This window comes from Pseudophryne corroboree, chromosome 7, assembly GCF_028390025.1.
Source record: "Pseudophryne corroboree isolate aPseCor3 chromosome 7, aPseCor3.hap2, whole genome shotgun sequence".
Taxonomy (NCBI): domain Eukaryota; kingdom Metazoa; phylum Chordata; class Amphibia; order Anura; family Myobatrachidae; genus Pseudophryne; species Pseudophryne corroboree.
Genome location: NC_086450.1, coordinates 115,733,407 through 115,752,848, shown reverse-complemented (window position 1 = coordinate 115,752,848; position 19,442 = coordinate 115,733,407). Strand labels below are relative to the sequence as shown.

At 42.4% G+C, this 19,442-nt stretch overlaps 1 protein-coding gene and 1 long non-coding RNA gene across 3 annotated transcripts in view; one reads left to right on the top strand and one right to left on the bottom strand.

Moving 5' to 3' along the window:
- The window catches only part of NOSTRIN (nitric oxide synthase trafficking), a 261,103-nt gene that overhangs the window by 59,632 nt on the left and 182,029 nt on the right, over window positions 1-19,442 (top strand). The window lies entirely within an intron of this gene.
- The window catches only part of LOC134944749 (uncharacterized), a 160,413-nt gene that overhangs the window by 117,332 nt on the left and 23,639 nt on the right, over window positions 1-19,442 (bottom strand). For both annotated transcript variants that reach the window (XR_010181937.1, XR_010181938.1), the window contains exons 2-8: window positions 16,512-16,558; window positions 14,939-15,132; window positions 14,712-14,764; window positions 11,722-11,768; window positions 10,149-10,342; window positions 9,922-9,974; window positions 6,325-6,518 (exon numbers count right to left, since the gene is read on the bottom strand). This is a non-coding gene — a long non-coding RNA (uncharacterized LOC134944749). The remainder of the gene's footprint in view (window positions 1-6,324; window positions 6,519-9,921; window positions 9,975-10,148; window positions 10,343-11,721; window positions 11,769-14,711; window positions 14,765-14,938; window positions 15,133-16,511; window positions 16,559-19,442) is intronic.

The following is a 19,442-nucleotide window of genomic DNA, read 5'->3' as shown; positions in this document are numbered from 1 at the left end:
TCGGACCCGTGAAAAAAAACATGAAGTTCTGGCGGGTTCGGATTCAGAGAAACCGAACCCGCTCATCTCTACTTGATACATGACATTTGAAATCTTATTTGTTGCCAAGGTCAACTTCTCCACTTGTCCTCTTTAGAAGGTTTGATACAACTCCCCCTATACTGTATTTCGTGTGCCATTGGCTGACACCCATCCAAAAAGCATAATAATTCCATAACTGTTCTTAATTGTGTGAGGTCTTTTCTTCAAACGCAAATAATCTTTTATGGTTATGGACAAAAAAAAAATACATTTTGTTTCATCTGTTCCCAGCACTTCACTTCAAATGATTTCTGGCTTGCTTTATAATTAAACTACATACAGTACTTCTTTTGTGTTTTGTGATGACATTTTTAGATTTCCTTGTGACCACTCTTCAACATACAGTAGATCATTTTTGTGTAAACGGTATTGTACTGATTTCGTGGTAGTTAAATACAAGGGTGTAGCCAGAACTTTGTGGGCGCCATAGCAACACTTTGAAGACGCTCCTGTCCCAAAGCTTCTAGATAGAGTAATAAAAAAATAAGATTTTACTTACCGATAAATCTATTTCTCGTAGTCCGTAGTGGATGCTGGGGACTCCGTCAGGACCATGGGGAATAGCGGCTCCGCAGGAGACAGGGCACAAAACTAAAGCTTTAGGATCAGGTGGTGTGTACTGGCTCCTCCCCCTATGACCCTCCTCCAAGCCTCAGTTAGGATACTGTGCCCGGACGAGCGTACACAATAAGGAAGGATATTGAATCCCGGGTAAGACTCATACCAGCCACACCAATCACACCGTATAACTTGTGATCTAAACCCAGTTAACAGTATGACAAACGTAGGAGCCTCTGAACAGACGGCTCACAACAAATAACAACCCGATTTTTTTTTGTAACAATAACTATGTACAAGTATTGCAGACAATCCGCACTTGGGATGGGCGCCCAGCATCCACTACGGACTACGAGAAATAGATTTATCGGTAAGTAAAATCTTATTTTCTCTGCCGTCCTAAGTGGATGCTGGGGACTCCGTCAGGACCATGGGGATTATACCAAAGCTCCCAAATGGGCGGGAGAGTGCGGATGACTCTGCAGCACCGAATGAGAGAACTCCAGGTCCTCTTTAGCCAGGGTATCAAATTTGTAGAATTTTACAAACGTGTTCTCCCCCGACCACGTAGCTGCTCGGCAGAGTTGTAATGCCGAGACCCCTCGGGCAGCCGCCCAGGATGAGCCCACCTTCCTTGTGGAATGGGCCTTGACAGATTTAGGCTGTGGCAGGCCTGCCACAGAATGTGCAAGTTGAATTGTGCTACAAATCCAACGACCAATCGTCTGCTTAGAAGCAGGAGCACCCAGCTTGTTGGGTGCATACAGTATAAACAGCGAGTCAGATTTTCTGACTCCAGCCGTCCTTGAAATGTATATTTTCAATGCCCTGACAACGTCCAGCAACTTGGAATCTTCCAAATCGCTAGTAGCCGCAGGCACCACAATAGGCTGGTTCAGGTGAAACGCTGACACCACCTTAGGCAGAAAATGAGGACGCGTCCGCAGTTCTGCCCTGTCCGAATGGAAAATCAGATATGGGCTCTTATACGATAAAGCCGCCAATTCTGATACTCTCCTGGCTGAAGCCAGGGCCAGTAGCATGGTTACTTTCCATGTAAGATATTTCAAATCCACCGATTTGAGTGGCTCAAACCAATGGGATTTGAGAAAATCCAAAACTACATTCAGGTCCCACGGAGCCACTGGGGGCACAACCGGGGGCTGTATATGTAGTACTCCTTTTACAAAAGTCTGGACTTCAGGAACTGAAGCCAATTCTTTCTGGAAGAAAATCGACAGGGCCGAAATTTGAACCTTAATGGACCCCAATTTGAGGCCCATAGACAATCCTGTTTGCAGGAAATGTAGGAATCGACCCAGTTGAAATTCCTCCGTGGGGGCCTTCCTGGCCTCACACCACGCAACATATTTTCTCCAAATGCGGTGATAATGTTGTGCAGTCACCTCCTTCCTGGCTTTAACCAGTGTAGGAATGACCTCTTCTGTGGAATAGACACGGTCCCTGCTGAATCAGGTCCCGTCTTAGAGGTAGAGGCCACGGATTTTCCGTGAGCATCTCCTGAAGTTCCGGGTACCAAGTTCTTCTTGGCCAATCCGGAGCCACGAGTATCGTTCTTACTTCCCTTTGCCGTATAATTCTCAGTACTTTGGGTATGAGAGGCAGAGGAGGAAATACATACACTGACTGGTACACCCACGGTGTTACCAGAGCGTCCACAGCTATTGCCTGAGGGTCTCTTGACCTGGCGCAATACCTGTCCAGTTTTTTGTTGAGGCGAGACGCCATCATATCCACCTTTGGTTTTTCCCAACGGTTCACAATCATGTGGAAGACTTCTGGATGAAGTCCCCACTCTCCCGGGTGTAGATCGTGTCTGCTGAGGAAGTCTGCTTCCCAGTTGTCTACTCCCGGAATGAACACTGCTGACAGTGCTATCACATGATCTTCCGCCCAGCGAAGAATCCTTGCAGCTTCTGCCATTGCTCTCCTGCTTCTTGTGCCGCCCTGTCTGTTTACGTGGGCGACTGCCGTGATGTTGTCCGACTGGATCAACACCGGCTGACCCTGAAGCAGGGGTTTTGCCAGGCTTAGAGCATTGTAAATTGCTCTTAGCTCCAGTATATTTATATGAAAAGACATCTCCAGGCTTGACCATACTCCCTGGAAGTTTCTTCCCTGTGTGACCGCTCCCCAGCCTCTCAGACTGGCATCCGTGGTCACCAGGACCCAGTCCTGTATGCCGAATCTGCGGCCCTCTAACAGATGAGCACTCTGCAACCACCACAGAAGAGACACCCTTGTCCGTGGCGATAAGGTTATCCGCTGATGCATCTGCAGATGCGATCCGGACCATTTGTCCAGCAGATCCCACTGAAAAGTTCGTGCGTGGAATCTGCCGAATGGAATTGCTTCGTAAGAAGCCACCATCTTTCCCAGGACTCTTGTGCATTGATGCACAGACACTTTTCCTGGTTTTAGGAGGTTCCTGACAAGTTCGGATAACTCCTTGGCTTTCTCCTCCGGAAGAAACACCTTTTTCTGAACCGTGTCAAGAATCATTCCCAGGAACAGCAGACGTGTTGTCGGGGTCAACTGAGATTTTGTAAAATTCAGAATCCACCCGTGTTGTTGCAGCACTACTTGGGTTAGTGCTACTCCGTCCTCCAGCTGTTCTCTGGACCTTGCCCTTATCAGGAGATCGTCCAAGTAAGGGATAATTAATACGCCTCTTCTTCGCAGAAGAATCATCATTTCGGCCATTACCTTGGTAAAGACCCGAGGTGCCGTGGACAATCCAAACGGCAGCGTCTGAAACTGATAATGACAGTTTTGCACCACGAACCTGAGGTACCCTTGATGTGAAGGGCAAATTGGGACATGCAGGTAAGCATCCTTTATGTCCAGGGACACCATAAAGTCCCCTTCTTCCAGATTCGCTATCACTGCTCTGAGTGACTCCATCTTGAACTTGAATTTTTGTATGTACAGGTTCAAAGATTTCAGATTTAGAAAAGGTCTTACCGAGCCGTCCGGCTTCGGTACCACAAATAGCGTGGAGTAATACCCCTTTCCCTGTTGTAGGAGGGGTACCTTGACTATCACCTGCTGAGAAAACAGCTTGTGAATGGCTTCCAATACCGTCGCCCTGTCTGAGGGAGACGTTGGCAAAGCAGACTTTAGGAACCGGCGAGGGGGAGACTTCTCGAATTCCAACCTGTAACCCTGAGATACTACCTGCAGGATCCAAGGGTCCACCTGTGAGCAAGCCCACTGTGCGCTGAAATTCCTGAGTCGACCCCCCACCGCTCCTGAGTCCGCTTGTACAGCCCCAGCGTCATGCTGAGGGCTTTGCAGAACCCTGGGAGGGCTTCTGTTCCTGGGCAGGGGCTGCTTGCTGCCCTCTCTTACCCCTTCCTCTGCCCCGGGGCAGATATGAATGTCCTTTTGCCCTCTTGTTCTTATAGGACCGAAAGGACTGCGGCTGAAAAGACGGTGTCTTTTTCTGTTGGGAGGGGGTCTGAGGTAAAAAGGTGGATTTTCCGGCAGTTGCCGTGGCCACCAGATCCGATAGACCTACGCAAAATAATTCCTCCCCTTTATACGGCAATACTTCCATATGTCGTTTGGAATCCGCATCACCTGACCACTGTCGCGTCCATAAACTTCTTCTGGCAGATATGGACATCGCACTTACTCTCGATGCCAGAGTGCAAATATCCCTCTGAGCATCTCGCATATAAAGAAAAGCATCCTTTAATTGCTCTATAGTCAATAAAATACTGTCCCTATCCAGGGTATCAATATTTTCAGTCAGGGAATCCGACCAGACCACCCCAGCACTGCACATCCAGGCTGAGTCGATGGCTGGTCGCAGTATAACACCAGTATGTGTGTATATACTCTTTAGGGTAGTTTCCAGCCTCCTATCAGCTGGATCCTTGAGGGCGGCCGTATCAGGAGACGGTAACGCCACTTGTTTTGATAAGCGTGTGAGCGCCTTATCCACCCTAGGGGGTGTTTCCCAGCGCGCCCTAACCTCTGGCGGGAAAGGGTATAATGCCAATAATTTTTTTGAAATTAGCACTTTTCTATCTGGGTTAACCCACGCTTCATCACATACATCATTCAATTCCTCTGATTCAGGAAAAACTACAGGTAGTTTTTTCACCCCCCACATAATACCCCTTTTTGTGGTACTTGCAGTATCAGAGATATGCAAAGCCTCCTTCATTGCCGTGATCATATAACGTGTGGCTCTACTTGAAAATACGTTTGTTTCTTCACCGTCGACACTAGATTCAGTGTCCGTGTCTGGGTCTGTGTCGACCGACTGAGGTAAAGGGCGTTTTACAGCCCCTGACGGTGTCTGAGACGCCTGGGCAGGTACCAACTGGTTTTCCGGCCGTCTCATGTCGTCAACTGATTTTTGTAATGTGCTGACATTATCACGTAATTCCATAAACAAAGCCATCCATTCCGGTGTCGACTCCCTGGGGGGTGACATCACCATTACCGGCAATTGCTCTGCCTCCACACCAACATCGTCCTCATACATGTCGACACACACGTACCGACACACAGCAGACACACAGGGAATGCTCTTATCGAAGACAGGACCCCACTAGCCCTTTGGGGAGACAGAGGGAGAGTTTGCCAGCACACACCCAAGCGCTATAATATATATGGGAACAACCTTATATAAGTGTTGTATCCTTATAGCAGCTTAAATATATAAAATATCGCCAAAAAAAGTGCCCCCCTCTCTGTTTTACCCTGTTTCTGTAGTGCAGTGCAGGGGAGAGTCCTGGGAGCCTTCCTCACAGCGGAGCTGAGCAGGAAAATGGCGCTGTGTGCTGAGGAGAATAAGCCCCGCCCCCTATTCCGGCGGGCTTTTCTCCCGTAGTTTGTAATATCTGGCAGGGGTTAAATACATCCATATAGCCTCAAGGGCTATATGTGATGTATTTTTTAGCCATAAAAGGTATTTACATTGCTGCCCAGGGCGCCCCCAGCAGCGCCCTGCACCCTCCGTGACCGTTGGTGAGAAGTGTGTGACAAACAATGGCGCACAGCTGCAGTGCTGTGCGCTACCTTCAAGAAGACTGAAGAGCCTTCTGCCGCCGGTTTCTGGACCTTCAATCTTCAGCATCTGCAAGGGGGGTCGGCGGCGCGGCTCCGGGACGAACCCCAGGGTGAGACCTGTGTTCCGACTCCCTCTGGAGCTAATGGTGTCCAGTAGCCTAAGAAGCCAATCCATCCTGCACGCAGGTGAGTTGAACTTCTCTCCCCTAAGTCCCTCGATGCAGTGAGCCTGTTGCCAGCAGGACTCACTGAAAATAAAAAACCTAAAAACTTTTTCTAAGCAGCTCCTTAAGAGAGCCACCTAGATTGCACCCTGCTCGGACGGGCACAAAAACCTAACTGAGGCTTGGAGGAGGGTCATAGGGGGAGGAGCCAGTACACACCACCTGATCCTAAAGCTTTAGTTTTGTGCCCTGTCTCCTGCGGAGCCGCTATTCCCCATGGTCCTGACGGAGTCCCCAGCATCCACTTAGGACGTCAGAGAAATATTTGTGATAATATAATTTAAGTGGCACCCGTAAAAAAAAAGGGTTACGTTAGTATGGTTAATGTTATACAGCCCATTTATGGGGATTTTTTGGTATGAGCCGGTAATGTATATTAGTGGTTGTAGGCCATTGTTAGCTGATCCTTTCTTACCCTAAACCACAGGCACCCCAACGCTGGGAATCCAAGGTGTGCCTAACTGCGATCAGCTGCTGGGAATGACGTCACCGCAAACTCCCAGAATTCAGCTTCGTGTTCACCGGATCCTTCAGGCTCCAAATGGATTCATGTCATGATGGCACTTTATCAAAGGTGCCTCTGTCTCCACCGCCACTAGTTTATATAGTCTGCAGTTAAAAAAACAACTTGTTCTTGATCTAAAAACCGGCATTTTTTCCGGATGTTGACATAAAATAAGGTGGAAAAAATGCCGCTTTATTAACAGTACAGAATGATTATATTTTATTAGGCTTCTAAAGAGACACCTCTTTGTAGCAGTTGTCAATATTATGCCCCCTACTATTGCTCTAGTTTATTTTATGAACCATAGTAGTGCCCTAGTTCACATTACAGTATGTCAGTACATGTTATGCAACACAGTATCCCCAATTCACATTGTGAAAAACAGTGTCTCCAGTTCATATTATGTCACATAACAGTGCTGCCCCCAGTTCATATTATGCCACACTATGGTGCCTCCACTTTATATTGTGCCATATTACAGTGCCCCCAGTTCATATTTTACCAATTCACTTTATACCACATTACAATGAGCAAGCACAGAGGCATAACTAGATATATTGCAGGCCCCAAAGACAAAGTTTGTAAGGGCAACAGTGTGCAACCCAATGGTGAAAATTGTATATAACTAGGCTTACCATACAATCACTTTAAACCGGGACAATCTTAAATGAAACAGGTTCTGTGGCTGGTTAAACCCAGATAACAAACAGGCTTAAAGTCAGCAATCCACATAATTTGTGTAATTCATGAGTGTCCCAGTTTAAGGGATAGTATGGTAAGCCTATATGTAACACATATAACTTTGACAGGGAAGGTGGGTCCCTCTCAGCTCTTAGCAACACAGCAGTAGCACACTCTGCACCTATGGTAGCTATGACCTTGGTTAAATCCTTTTGACAGGTTATTTGCATTGATATATGGTTTCTGCATATCTGCCCTGGAATATCAGGGACGTGCGGTGAGCTAAATGGCTCAGGAGGCACTGGCTAGCACCAGAGCCAGATTTACACGCAATATATGAGCCAAAGGGTACATCTGGGCATTATACACAGGTGCAGTAGTATAAACTCCTGGAAATTTGGTGAGATTTGATCAGAGATGTGCGGAAAAGATAGGCAGGGGAGACACTGCCTCACCTGCCATAGACTTTCTACTCCAGAGTTTTGGCTATAAAAATGATTAGAATAATGCAAAGAAGATATTTCAAACAAATTATTTATATTTTTCATATACTTATATTTAGAACTGAAACAGTAATCATATAAGCATATTAAAATCTATTAAAACATAGTATCAATAAATCAACTGGAAAGTTACCTGAACTTTAGCATATGCCACATTTACTCTTTTGTCGTTTTATATTAAATTCAGCAAATAATAACTGTGCATTAAAATGTAAATAAAGTTATGTAATATTTAAGTGAAACATGCAATTTGAAGAAAAGTTAACAAACATACTCCATGCATATGTCTGTGTGTAAACACTGTATACACTGCAACGGGATTGTTAATGTGTTTCAGCACATATACTAAGTTTCATATACAAGCCAAAAAAGTGCAAAGCCTCAGTGCAAATGACCCTTTGTGACTACAACTGCCTTCTGTGGCACAATTGTACTTATGTTTCTGGAGAAACACCTGGTTGTCCTGAGACAAACTTTCAGCATCTGCAGGGGTACAAAAGTTTGTACTAGATGACTGAAACATTTGGGCAGATCAGGCCTCCCTTTCTGACTACATATAAGTTGCCTAAAGGTTTATGGATATGATTTGGCATTATAAAACCACCTATAAACACAGACATGATTGGTAGTAAAAGGTCACACATTTTTTAATAAATAAAAAGATTGGTGACCAAGAAAACATGGAAGATAAGGAACTCCATCCAAACCAAATTCAGGCAACCTGAGCTGTGGAGAACCCACATCCCCTTAATTGGCACAGTGCTACTGATCTCAACAGTACCTTTACAAAAGTTCTCATGAACAGTGTTAACCTGTCCTTCTAAATGCCAAGTGCTCCATAATCACATGTTATGCCACTTGTGGCCACTGAAGATCAACGTTTTCCCTCATCAGCTCAAATCAGCAATCACAAAAAAAGGACAACAGTTAAAAAGCTAAGAAGAAAATTAAGCCTGCCTCACTATGGTGCACACCAGCCAACCTTTACAGGCAGACATCCCCAAAATATATGAGGGGATGATAGACTGAGGCAGTCACAGATTTCACCATAGCAGTGTTTATCTTGCGCCTTGCCTTTTCAATCACAATACCCTCATGAGGACACCTCAATACTCACACCCAACAATGCTGAACCTCTGTAATGTTGGCCTTAATGCACAGGACGAGTTGTGCCTTTTTTCTTATAAACAGGGCATTGTCACCAAAGTGGATTACAACAAACCTGGCACACCCCAACAAGAAGCCACATTTATAATACATTTACAGTATATCACTTCTCAACCTTCCCTCACTCAACCCTCTAGCCACTATCAATGCACAAGATCTTGCTTCCTACTTCTAGGACAAGATTGGTAAGATCTAAAATGAAGTGGTATGCTCTTTCCTCAGCCAGTGACCTGCTCAATTCCCTACCTAAGCCCTCTGACATCTTTTTATCTTATCCCACAAATGCAGATGAAATATAAACACTCTTCTCATCTGCCTACTCTACTACCTCTCCTCTTGATCCTATACACTCACAAATAAGTAAAGCTCTGTCTCCTGTGCTCATCCCAACCTTAACTAAAATCTGTAATATCTCTTGCTCTCTCTCTCTCCTGATATCTTGCCATTTCTGTTCAAGCATGCAGTGATTACTCGCATTCTGAAAAAAAAAATTCTGACGCAAATTCTTTCTCAAATTACTGTCCCATTTCTCAGCTCCCATGCCCTTCAAGCTGCTTAAGAGACTTGCATACACTTACCTCATACACTTTCTTAACTCACAACTTTTTGGACCTAAGTCAGTCAGGCTTTCGTTCCCAATACTCCACAGAGACCGTATTGACTAAAGTAGTGAATGAGCTGGTCACTGCTAAGTCTAAAGGCCATTACTCACTTCTTATTCTTCTAGATCTCTATGCTGCTTTTCACACCATTGACCACTCTCTTCTCATGCAAACACTACAATCACTAGGACACAGCATTCTCTTAGTTCACTTCCTACCTATCTAATCACTCAGTGTCCGCTTTTCTGAATCCACCTCCTCTTTGCTACCTCTTTCAGTTGGAGTACCGTAAGGTTCAGTCTTCCATCCTCTGCTTTTCTCAATCTATACCACATCTCTTGGCAAACTAATCAGCTCTTTTGGATTTCACCCTAATCTGTTCGAGAATGATTCTTAAATGTACCTATCCACCCCAGATTTGTCACCATCTGTATTAGTCCATGTCACTGAATGTCTTTCTGCTGTGTCATTTTGGATGTTATATCGCCACCTTAAACTTAATATTTCCAAAACAGAATTAATTATATTTTTATAGAAGAATAGTAGTTACCAACCTGATATCTCTATCGCTGTTGAGAACTCAACAGTCAATCCTGTCCCAAAGCTTCTAGTTAGAGTAATAAAAAAATATTTGTGATAATATAATTTAAGTGGCACCCGTAAAAAAAAAGGGTTACGTTAGTATGGTTAATGTTATACAGCCCATTTATGGGGATTTTTTGGTATGAGCCGGTGAGGTATATTAGTGGTTGTAGGCCATTGTTAGCTGATCCTTTCTTACCCTAAACCACAGGCACCCCAACGCTGGGAATCCAAGGTGTGCCTAACCGCGATCAGCTGCTGGGAATGACGTCACCGCAAACTCCCAGAATTCAGCTTCGTGTTCACCGGATCCTTCAGGCTCCAAATGGATTCATGTCATGCTGGCACTTTATCAAAGGTGCCTCTGTCTCCACCGCTACTAGTTTATATAGTCTGCAGTTAAAAAAACAACTTGTTCTTGATCTAAAAACCGGCATTTTTTTCCGGATGTTGACATAAAATAAGGCAGAAAAAATGCCGCTTTATTAACAGTACAGAATGATTATATTTTATTAGGCTTCTAAAGAGACACCTCTTTGTAGCAGTTGTCAATATTATGCCCCCTACTATTGCTCTAGTTTATTTTATGAACCATAGTAGTGCCCTAGTTCACATTACAGTATTTCAGTACATGTTATGCAACACAGTATCCCCAATTCACATTGTGAAAAACAGTGTCTCCAGTTCATATTATGTCACATAACAGTGCTGCCCCCAGTTCATATTATGCCACACTATGATGCCTCCACTTCATATTGTGCCATATTACAGTGCCCCCAGTTCATATTTTACCAATTCACTTTATACCACATTACAATGAGCAAGCACAGAGGCATAACTAGATATATTGCAGGCCTCAAAGACAAAGTTTGTAAGGGCAACAGTGTGCAACCCAATGGTGAAAATTGTATATAACTAGGCTTACCATACAATCACTTTAAACCGGGACAATCTTAAATTAAACAGGTTCTGTGGCTGGTTAAACCCAGATAACAAACAGGCTTAAAGTCAGCAATCCACATAATTTGTGTAATTCATGAGTGTCCCAGTTTAAGGGATAGTATGGTAAGCCTATATGTAACACATATAACTTTGACAGGGAAGGTGGGTCCCTCTCAGCTCTTAGCAACACAGCAGTAGCACACTCTGCACCTATGGTAGCTATGACCTTGGTTAAATCCTTTTGACAGGTTATTTGCATTGATATATGGTTTCTGCATATCTGCCCTGGAATATCAGGGACGTGCAGTGAGCTAAATGGCTCAGGAGGCACTGGCTAGCACCAGAGCCAGATTTACACGCAATATATGAGCCAAAGGGTACATCTGGGCATTATACACAGGTGCAGTAGTATAAACTCCTGGAAATTTGGTGAGATTTGATCAGAGATGTGCAGAAAAGATAGGCAGGGGAGACACTGCCTCACCTGCCATAGACTTTCTACTCCAGAGTTTTGGCTATAAAAATGATTAGAATAATGCAAAGAAGATATTTCAAACAAATTATTTATATTTTTCAATTATTTATATTTTTCATATACTTTATACAGTCAAAACTCTGGCACAAATGTTAGTATGACAGGAAATGCTCTGCCTCACCTGCCTCACCCCACTGCATGTCACTGGCCCAGGTTCTATCAGAGATTTTCTGGGTATTCCAGAACTTGGCTTAGGTTTAACACTTCCTCCTACCTTCTATTTCCTTATGATGTTTCTGAAAATATCACAGCTTTTTAGATATCTTTTTTAGCCTTCCCTTGCTTTATAACTTACCTAGCTGTTCTACCCGTTCTTTGCACAGAAGTTTCTGATTCTCATGGCTGTAAATATAAATGAGTGTTAAATATTTGGTAAATCTAAAGTGTAAATTTGAGACGTCTTAATGTAAGTAAGTATTAATCCATGGTTCTTAGGGTTACCCGAGGAGCACCCGTAGCAGATATGACAGGACTATTCTTGTAGTTTATTAAATTCTACACACTGGAGGTGCAATCCAAATTTGGATCTGATTGTCTGTTTGGGCGTTACCATTCATACAACGCAAGCCACACATCGGTAATGATATCATTATGTCAACCCCCTTTTCATCGCCTTAGGGGAGGTTTATTAAAATTCTAACATATCAGGAAGTAAGAGAATTAGTGATGAGTCAGTCAGTCAGTCAGTCAGTCAGTCAGTGAGTCGTTAAGTCAGTTGTTTAGTGTATCCCATGATTGTTGAGAGTTTGTACAACACACAGGGGTAAATTTACTAAGCAGAACCATTCCAAGTAACCATGTCTGTGGAGGTTTTGGCCACTGATTTTAAAGTGGCAATAATATTAAATACAAAACAGGCCTTTTTTTTATATATATATTATTGACACTTTACATCCAGCATACAAAACCACTGAAGTAGTGGCATCTTTGAAAAGTGCCGCTTAGTAAATTTACCCGCCAGACAGGTATTTAGTATTTTTCAATTCAGGAATTTTCTTTACCTGGGTATATTTAGAACTGAAACAGTAATCATATAAGCATATTAAAATCTATTAAAACATAGTATCAATAAATCAACTGGAAAGTTACCTGAACTTTAGCATATGCCACATTTACTCTTTTGTCGTTTTATATTAAATTCAGCAAATAATAACTGTGCATTAAAATGTAAATAAAGTTATGTAATATTTAAGTGAAACATGCAATTTGAAGAAAAGTTAACAAACATACTCCATGCATATGTCTGTGTGTAAACACTGTATACACTGCAACGGGATTGTTAATGTGTTTCAGCACATATACTAAGTTTCATATACAAGCCAAAAAAGTGCAAAGCCTCAGTGCAAATGACCCTTTGTGACTACAACTGCCTTCTGTGGCACAATTGTACTTATGTTTCTGGAGAAACACCTGGTTGTCCTGAGACAAACTTTCAGCATCTGCAGGGGTACAAAAGTTTGTACTAGATGACTGAAACATTTGAGCAGATCAGGCCTCCCTTTCTGACTACATATAAGTTGCCTAAAGGTTTATGGATATGATTTGGCATTATAAAACCACCTATAAACACAGACATGATTGGTAGTAAAAGGTCACACATTTTTTAATAAATAAAAAGATTGGTGACCAAGAAAACATGGAAGATAAGGAACTCCATCCAAACCAAATTCAGGCAACCTGAGCTGTGGAGAACCCACATCCCCTTAATTGGCACAGTGCTACTGATCTCAACAGTACCTTTACAAAAGTTCTTATGAACAGTGTTAACCTGTCCTTCTAAATGCCAAGTGCTCCATAATCACATGTTATGCCACTTGTGGCCACTGAAGATCAACGTTTTCCCTCATCAGCTCAAATCAGCAATCACAAAAAAAGGACAACAGTTAAAAAGCTAAGAAGAAAATTAAGCCTGCCTCACTATGGTGCACACCAGCCAACCTTTAGAAGCAGACATCCCCAAAATATATGAGGGGATGATAGACTGAGGCAGTCACAGATTTCACCATAGCAGTGTTTATCTTGCGCCTTGCCTTTTCAATCACAATACCCTCATGAGGACACCTCAATACTCACACCCAACAATGCTGAACCTCTGTAATGTTGGCCTTAATGCACAGGACGAGTTGTGCCTTTTTTCTTATAAACAGGGCATTGTCACCAAAGTGGATTACAACAAACCTGGCACACCCCAACAAGAAGCCACATTTATAATACATTTACAGTATATCACTTCTCAACCTTCCCTCACTCAACCCACTAGCCACTATCAATGCACAAGATCTTGCTTCCTACTTCTAGGACAAGATTGGTAAGATCTAAAATGAAGTGGTATGCTCTTTCCTCAGCCAGTGACCTGCTCAATTCCCTACCTAAGCCCTCTGACATCTTTTTATCTTATCCCACAAATGCAGATGAAATATAAACACTCTTCTCATCTGCCTACTCTACTACCTCTCCTCTTGATCCTATACACTCACAAATAAGTAAAGCTCTGTCTCCTGTGCTCATCCCAACCTTAACTAAAATCTGTAATATCTCTTGCTCTCTCTCTCTCTCTCTCCTGATATCTTGCCATTTCTGTTCAAGCATGCAGTGATTACTCGCATTCTGAAAAAAAAAATTCTGACGCAAATTCTTTCTCAAATTACTGTCCCATTTCTCAGCTCCCATGCCCTTCAAGCTGCTTAAGAGACTTGCATACACTTACCTCATACACTTTCTTAACTCACAACTTTTTGGACCTAAGTCAGTCAGGCTTTCGTTCCCAATACTCCACAGAGACCGTATTGACTAAAGTAGTGAATGAGCTGGTCACTGCTAAGTCTAAAGGCCATTACTCACTTCTTATTCTTCTAGATCTCTATGCTGCTTTTCACACCATTGACCACTCTCTTCTCATGCAAACACTACAATCACTAGGACACAGCATTCTCTTAGTTCACTTCCTACCTATCTAATCACTCAGTGTCCGCTTTTCTGAATCCACCTCCTCTTTGCTACCTCTTTCAGTTGGAGTACCGTAAGGTTCAGTCTTCCATCCTCTGCTTTTCTCAATCTATACCACATCTCTTGGCAAACTAATCAGCTCTTTTGGATTTCACCCTAATCTGTTCGAGAATGATTCTTAAATGTACCTATCCACCCCAGATTTGTCACCATCTGTATTAGTCCATGTCACTGAATGTCTTTCTGCTGTGTCATTTTGGATGTTATATCGCCACCTTAAACTTAATATTTCCAAAACAGAATTAATTATATTTTTATAGAAGAATAGTAGTTACCAACCTGATATCTCTATCGCTGTTGAGAACTCAACAGTCAATCCTGTCCCAAAGCTTCTAGTTAGAGTAATAAAAAAATATTTGTGATAATATAATTTAAGTGGCACCCGTAAAAAAAAAGGGTTACGTTAGTATGGTTAATGTTATACAGCCCATTTATGGGGATTTTTTGGTATGAGCCGGTGAGGTATATTAGTGGTTGTAGGCCATTGTTAGCTGATCCTTTCTTACCCTAAACCACAGGCACCCCAACGCTGGGAATCCAAGGTGTGCCTAACCGCGATCAGCTGCTGGGAATGACGTCACCGCAAACTCCCAGAATTCAGCTTCGTGTTCACCGGATCCTTCAGGCTCCAAATGGATTCATGTCATGCTGGCACTTTATCAAAGGTGCCTCTGTCTCCACCGCTACTAGTTTATATAGTCTGCAGTTAAAAAAACAACTTGTTCTTGATCTAAAAACCGGCATTTTTTTCCGGATGTTGACATAAAATAAGGCAGAAAAAATGCCGCTTTATTAACAGTACAGAATGATTATATTTTATTAGGCTTCTAAAGAGACACCTCTTTGTAGCAGTTGTCAATATTATGCCCCCTACTATTGCTCTAGTTTATTTTATGAACCATAGTAGTGCCCTAGTTCACATTACAGTATTTCAGTACATGTTATGCAACACAGTATCCCCAATTCACATTGTGAAAAACAGTGTCTCCAGTTCATATTATGTCACATAACAGTGCTGCCCCCAGTTCATATTATGCCACACTATGATGCCTCCACTTCATATTGTGCCATATTACAGTGCCCCCAGTTCATATTTTACCAATTCACTTTATACCACATTACAATGAGCAAGCACAGAGGCATAACTAGATATATTGCAGGCCTCAAAGACAAAGTTTGTAAGGGCAACAGTGTGCAACCCAATGGTGAAAATTGTATATAACTAGGCTTACCATACAATCACTTTAAACCGGGACAATCTTAAATTAAACAGGTTCTGTGGCTGGTTAAACCCAGATAACAAACAGGCTTAAAGTCAGCAATCCACATAATTTGTGTAATTCATGAGTGTCCCAGTTTAAGGGATAGTATGGTAAGCCTATATGTAACACATATAACTTTGACAGGGAAGGTGGGTCCCTCTCAGCTCTTAGCAACACAGCAGTAGCACACTCTGCACCTATGGTAGCTATGACCTTGGTTAAATCCTTTTGACAGGTTATTTGCATTGATATATGGTTTCTGCATATCTGCCCTGGAATATCAGGGACGTGCAGTGAGCTAAATGGCTCAGGAGGCACTGGCTAGCACCAGAGCCAGATTTACACGCAATATATGAGCCAAAGGGTACATCTGGGCATTATACACAGGTGCAGTAGTATAAACTCCTGGAAATTTGGTGAGATTTGATCAGAGATGTGCAGAAAAGATAGGCAGGGGAGACACTGCCTCACCTGCCATAGACTTTCTACTCCAGAGTTTTGGCTATAAAAATGATTAGAATAATGCAAAGAAGATATTTCAAACAAATTATTTATATTTTTCAATTATTTATATTTTTCATATACTTTATACAGTCAAAACTCTGGCACAAATGTTAGTATGACAGGAAATGCTCTGCCTCACCTGCCTCACCCCACTGCATGTCACTGGCCCAGGTTCTATCAGAGATTTTCTGGGTATTCCAGAACTTGGCTTAGGTTTAACACTTCCTCCTACCTTCTATTTCCTTATGATGTTTCTGAAAATATCACAGCTTTTTAGATATCTTTTTTAGCCTTCCCTTGCTTTATAACTTACCTAGCTGTTCTACCCGTTCTTTGCACAGAAGTTTCTGATTCTCATGGCTGTAAATATAAATGAGTGTTAAATATTTGGTAAATCTAAAGTGTAAATTTGAGACGTCTTAATGTAAGTAAGTATTAATCCATGGTTCTTAGGGTTACCCGAGGAGCACCCGTAGCAGATATGACAGGACTATTCTTGTAGTTTATTAAATTCTACACACTGGAGGTGCAATCCAAATTTGGATCTGATTGTCTGTTTGGGCGTTACCATTCATACAACGCAAGCCACACATCGGTAATGATATCATTATGTCAACCCCCTTTTCATCGCCTTAGGGGAGGTTTATTAAAATTCTAACATATCAGGAAGTAAGAGAATTAGTGATGAGTCAGTCAGTCAGTCAGTCAGTCAGTCAGTCAGTCAGTCAGTCAGTGAGTCGTTAAGTCAGTTGTTTAGTGTATCCCATGATTGTTGAGAGTTTGTACAACACACAGGGGTAAATTTACTAAGCAGAACCATTCCAAGTAACCATGTCTGTGGAGGTTTTGGCCACTGATTTTAAAGTGGCAATAATATTAAATACAAAACAGGCCTTTTTTTTATATATATATTATTGACACTTTACATCCAGCATACAAAACCACTGAAGTAGTGGCATCTTTGAAAAGTGCCGCTTAGTAAATTTACCCGCCAGACAGGTATTTAGTATTTTTCAATTCAGGAATTTTCTTTACCTGGGTATATTTAGAACTGAAACAGTAATCATATAAGCATATTAAAATCTATTAAAACATAGTATCAATAAATCAACTGGAAAGTTACCTGAACTTTAGCATATGCCACATTTACTCTTTTGTCGTTTTATATTAAATTCAGCAAATAATAACTGTGCATTAAAATGTAAATAAAGTTATGTAATATTTAAGTGAAACATGCAATTTGAAGAAAAGTTAACAAACATACTCCATGCATATGTCTGTGTGTAAACACTGCAACGGGATTGTTAATGTGTTTCAGCACTGTCAAAGTCAGAAAAATATCCCTATACACGCTGCCATATTTGCACCTCACGCTGGTCCGCGCTGCGCATGCGTGCGCTTTCCCGTGATAGCGCATACCCGCTGATGCGTGCACCCGCTCGCATCTGTATGCGTATTTACGGTAAGGAGTATGTAGTCGTAGCGTGCGACCCAATCGTTACATATTTTCACAATTAATGTAGTTTGTAGACCATGGTCCCTTTGATAGATTCTGAAAGTTTGGTTAATATAGAATGTCCCTGAACGGAGGAATCCCTCTTTGTATTGTAGGAAGGGTCTAACAGGAATCATACAGCAGTGTTTGGTACCCATCGGAAGGGTATTTAAATAGCAATATTCCGGTGTTGGTTTGGAGCGTATTAATCGCTCGTGCGAATAGTTATGGACATAAGAAGTTATTTCCATTTATTATTCATGCACCTGAACAGTGGAGACAGGTATCAGTGGGTCTCAAATGGCTCTTTGACCTCAGAGATCCCCCAAACAATAGTTTGCATGTTGGGAGGGCCTCATAACTTTACATGCATAAGGTAAGCACCGGAATAGTAATTGAAGATCAATTGTACTCCAAATCAGTATCTTTCCCGCAGACGGAGTACAATAGTCTTTAATTACACTGAGCTTTGAGACTCAATGAGGAGGGCCAACACCTGTGTTTTCGAATGGATTAGGGTTTGTATCCAGGAGAATGAGGGCTGAGATGTCATTGTCTCAACTGAAAGTGGACATCATGAATATAGAACAAAACCCAGACAGGATTCTGTTTTGTATTCGTCAAACAATAGCTCTCCAGAAGACAGGAATGTGTTGGTCATCACCCATTGTGTTGCATAAACAAGGCCACTGATACAACACAGCCCACCTGTATGAATCAACCTATGACCTTTGTTATAATGCGAAGCCGAATTCCTGCGTCCAATGGACAATGAGATTGTAGGGACCATTGGATTGCATTGTGTGAGTAGCATAAAAGACGGGCCTGTGGCATCCAGCTGGCACTTCTCATCAAACGGTTCTCATTGCTGATAATCGGGAAGCTGGCTGTCCAGAAGCGCTTGCGATCGTTACCCTTGTGCGTAAGTTTCTCTCCGTAATCATTGTCTTTCTGTGAGCCATTTCTCTCATCTCTCTCCCTATCTCTCTCTCTCTCTCTCCGTCTCTCTCCATCTCTCTCTCTCTCTCTCTCTGTCTCTCTCTCTCTCCCTTCTCTTTTCTCCCATATCTCCCCTTGACTAGTATTGTATTGTATTGTATTAGATTGGTATTGTATTGTATTTCTAGTGTAGCTATTTTGGTTAGGAAGTCTCTGTTATATTGTAGTGTATCATTTGTACTGTGATTCCTTTTTGCAAGTATATTAGTTATAATACATATAATAGGCTTTGGACCCTAAACAAGTATCTGTGTATTTCCTATAGTTTTAAGTGTTCACTTGAGCGTCGGTGACGCTCAAGCAGCTTTGTAGTTAGTCAGGTTACACAAGGTTGCACTTACACCCTGTATTCACATTAAGGTATTCTGTGTATTTCATTGTCAAAGATATAGATATCAAGGTTTAGCGTTGTGAGCGTCTGCGCCGCTGGTGACCTCCTCGTGGTCTCAAGCGTCCGCTACGCCATAGCGAAGCATTACGTTTGTCTATAGCCAATAGCGTGCCTGCCTGTGATCATTTACTCGTGAGTAAACGTGACGCCTGAGCGTCTCGATCACGGCTAAGCGATCGATACGCAAATAGCGTACCTTTACGGTACTTCTCACGCATTCAGCGTACAGTGTTCTTAGACCTCATAAAGGGTTGTTTATACGATAAAGCAATCCAATAGGCTTTGTCAATTGGGGGCCGTCCAGTCCTTCACATATCTGCACTAGGTAGATCAGCAGACATTATCCCTCAGCAAAGGGC